The sequence below is a fragment of the Rhinolophus sinicus genome, chromosome 16, assembly GCF_057876585.1.
Source record: "Rhinolophus sinicus isolate RSI-liver-muscle chromosome 16, RSI-T2T, whole genome shotgun sequence".
Taxonomy (NCBI): Eukaryota; Metazoa; Chordata; class Mammalia; order Chiroptera; family Rhinolophidae; genus Rhinolophus; species Rhinolophus sinicus.
The window spans coordinates 123,916,073-123,919,941 of NC_142516.1; positions in this window are offsets into that span (position 1 = coordinate 123,916,073).

Here is a 3,869-nt window from a genome sequence, read left to right on the forward strand (position 1 = left end):
AATTGATTCTACAGAAACTTTCCCAAGTGAGTGGCATAATGTTTCCTCCATGTCAAAGTGCTTTTCCCAATAGGTCCTCCAGCCATTCTTCCTAGTTACGTGTGATCTCTCTCTCTCTCTCTCTCTCTCTCTCTCTCTCTCTCTCTCTCTCTCTCTCTCTCTCTCTCTCTTTCTTTTTTAAGTTATTTGTTTTTGCTCTAGAGGCCTGGTTCAGGTGAATACTGGTATTGGTGAAAATGTTAGTGTTTTCTAGAAGTGTCTCTATAATACTCTGAAGCAGAAGCGACAGCGAGCTTCTGGATGTCAATGTAAGTTAGGTATTGCAACCAGGGCAATGGAAATGTCTTCTTACGAATAACCCCAGTTCCATCCTTGCCCCCTTCTCCCAACAGCCTCTGGGCAGAACAAGTGGCAACTACTAATATCAGCACTCCCAACTGGCCCTCGTGGGGCAAGATGGCTTCTTATCCTAGCCCCAGCTGCTCTTCTTAAGTCAGTTCCCTCAGTGCCTGGCTATTCCCCCGAAGATCGGTGAGGTACCATTTTCCCTGGAAGGGATAAGGCAGCACTCCTTTCAAATACAAAGGACAATGTCTTCTTCCCTCTTCTCTTCCCAGTTTCCCAGGGTATTGCAATTCTACCCTAGCCAGATTCTCACGGGAAATTTCACCCATCCCCATGTCTACCCATGAATTACTATTATGAATTACTATTATTCACATTGGGTACACAAACTTAATAACCCTCATTTTGGTGCCATCTCACTACTGGCTCGCCCTGTCATTCTCAGTCATATCACTTTGTTTTATTATGGATATTATAGGACCTAAAATTATTTGAAATTATCTCATACATTAATTTATTCACAAATTTTTTGTCCATTCGTCAACCTCTAGAATATAAGAGCAAGGAATATGAGAGTAAGGATTTTGCTTGTGTTGTTAACTACTGTATTTTCAATTCTTAGAACAAAATGTGGCATATATTAGGTTATATGTAATATATATAATATATATAATATATATTAGATATATATAATTATTGTTGAAAATAGAAAAAGTATAGTCAATTGTAAATCAGGGGAAATAGGACAGTCTACTGAGTGCTGCAATAGGGGAACTTAGAGTAGCCAGACATCATTAGGGGCCTGGAGAGATGAATAAAGAGAAGTATTATGGTGTAGAAAGGGATCTTGAGCATTGATTCCTTCTAGCACATTCTTCATTTCAGTTATTGTATTCTTCACTTCTGACTGGTTCTTTCTTATGGTCTCTATGTCCTTTTTTATGCTTGCTGTCTCTTTGTTGAAGTTTTCACTAAGTTCCTTGATCATCCTTATAACCATTGTTTTGAATTCTGTCTCTAGTAGGTTGCTTGCCTCCATTTTATTTAGTACTTTTTCTGGAGTTTTCCCCTGTTCTTTCATTCGGGATATATTTCTTTGTTTCCTTATTTTGTCTGCCTCCCTGTGTCTGTTTCTATGAATTAGGTAGATCTGCTGTGTCTCCCAGTCTTGGCCGGGTGACTTTATGAAGTAGGTGCCCTGTGGGTCCCTGGCACAGTCTCCCTGGTCACCTGCTCTGGGTGCTCCAGGAGTATTCCTCGTGTGGGTTGTGTGTGCCCCCCTGTTATAGTTGAGCCTTGATTGCTATTGGCACATCAGTAAGTGAGATTGACCCTCAGGCTGATTGGCTGTGGGGTTTAGCCACGTTTACAGCTTACAGGCTGCTGTGCAGGGGGCTTACCCCACTGAGTGGGATTTGCCCCAATGAGCTCTGGTGTCTGTTGAGATCACCCTTTGGAAATGCTGCTTGTGGGACTAATTGGGTGATGCTTTGCTGTGGTCTAAAGCCAACCTCCATGTATGTTGATTCTGGGGCCTCTTGGGAGGGTCTCTGGTGCAGGCCCAGGTTAACCACCTCCTGTGACCAGCCAGGCACTACCTGGTAGGAGCTACAAAGCAATCTATGGTTGTTTGCTGCCTGTGCTAAACCTGGAGGTGCATAGGAGAAGACACACTGTGAACTGAAGACATCTGCCACCAGTACTGGACCTGGTATAGCTCCACAAAAAGCCAGGACACCCCGAGGCCTTTTACCACCTGCTGGGTTCTGTAAGGCTCAGCCACTGATAAAGCCTTGTGCCCTATGCAAGTTGGGTGAGGCAATGTCTCAGGGAGTCACTAAAGTGGGAAGAGTTGTGTTCACCAGGTTAATGTAGATTCTGGTTTAGTGCCAGGGCTGAGCCTGGAGCTACTCAGCAAAAGTCTCAGAGCACACTGAGGCCAGTTGCCACACGCCTGGGGCCCATGGACTCTGATAGTTTTCCAAGAAATAATGCAATACAGGTGGGGCTGGCTGCTTACTGAGAAAGTGCTTCCAACGTTGGGTGAGTTTGGTGGGCAGAATCCCAGGGAGTCAGCAGGGTGGAGTGAGCAGAACTCATCAGGCCAATCAGATTTAGATGTGGCTGTGTGTGGGGCAGGCTCAACACAGGAAAGATGGCGCCTGCCTGCTGGCTGCACAGGAGAAGGCCCCCCCCACAGGGAAAATGGTGACTGTCTTTTAACCCTTGCTGTACAGCCACACACCTCAGTCTGTCGCCTATATGCCTCTGATGCCCCCTGAGTCACCATCCCTCCGCTGGAGCCCTGCAAATGAGTGAGTCTGTGCGCGGTCCCCTTAAGAGGATGTCTGGGTTTCCCACAGCCTTCCATCTCTCCCAGATGGTTGGAATCCCCACTGTTTTTCACAGCCAGATGTGGGTGCTTCTCTTCCTGGCACCAGAACTCCGGGCTGAGGAGTCTGGTGTGGGGCAGGGGTCCTGTACTCCTCGGGAGCGGGGAAACTCTGCAGCGGAGGTATCCCTCCTGATTCTCATCCACCACATACAGGTGTGGGGCCTGTTCCACATCTCTGCCCGTCCTACCAGCCTTGAGGTGGCTTCTTATTTATATGCTTAGTTATAAAACTTCTGTTCAGGCAGACTTCAGGTGGTTCTCCAGGTTGACTGTTGTATAAGTTAGTTGTAATTTTACTGCATTCATGGAAGGAAGCAGGCATGGTGTTTATCTACTCTTCCATCTTGGATCTCTCGAAATTAACTTTTAAGAAACTAGTACTTATTGAGTCTGGGTGTAGTATTAGAGAATATGTGCAATTATTTTTAAAAACTATAAAATACTCCTCCCACACACAGAGGCTGAATGTTCTTTGTAAACTGCAATCAAAACAAGGTAATACAATAGATTGAATGTAGAAGCAGAGCAGTTATGAGAATCAAGCTGTTTTCCGTTAAGCCAGACATTAAAGAGATTTGTAAAATGTAAATGATATCTCTCTTGTCACTAAACTTGTTTTGTTTTGGAAAATAATTATTTGTCATAATTCATGTTAACATGTAATACATTATTATTTTAAATAAATAAATATTTTTAAAGTTTCTCAGTATTAACTTCTAATGTGGTAAATATTGGTAACCCACATTTTATGCAAGCTATTTAGAATCCTCAGTTTTTAAGAGTATGAGTGGGTTTTGAGACCAAAATATTTGGAGAACCTCTATTTAGATTAGGCTTAAGAGAATCCAGTAGTGGCTCCAAAGAAAATGAAGCATTTTCTTTTCATTTTTTTTCTTTACATGAGGCCAGGTCCCCATCAATGTAGTGATTTAGAAAATTAAACTGAAGGAAGGAGGCCAATATTTACAGATGCTTCTTTGTGCCATAAGACATCTACTCTCACATTTTCCTCAGAACTATCCTGTGAGGTAACAGTTATTCAATCCCATTTTGACAGAAGAAGAAAGATGCTAGGAAGAGTTATGTACCTTGCCCAACACCACACAGCCAATAAGTGGGTGGCAGAACC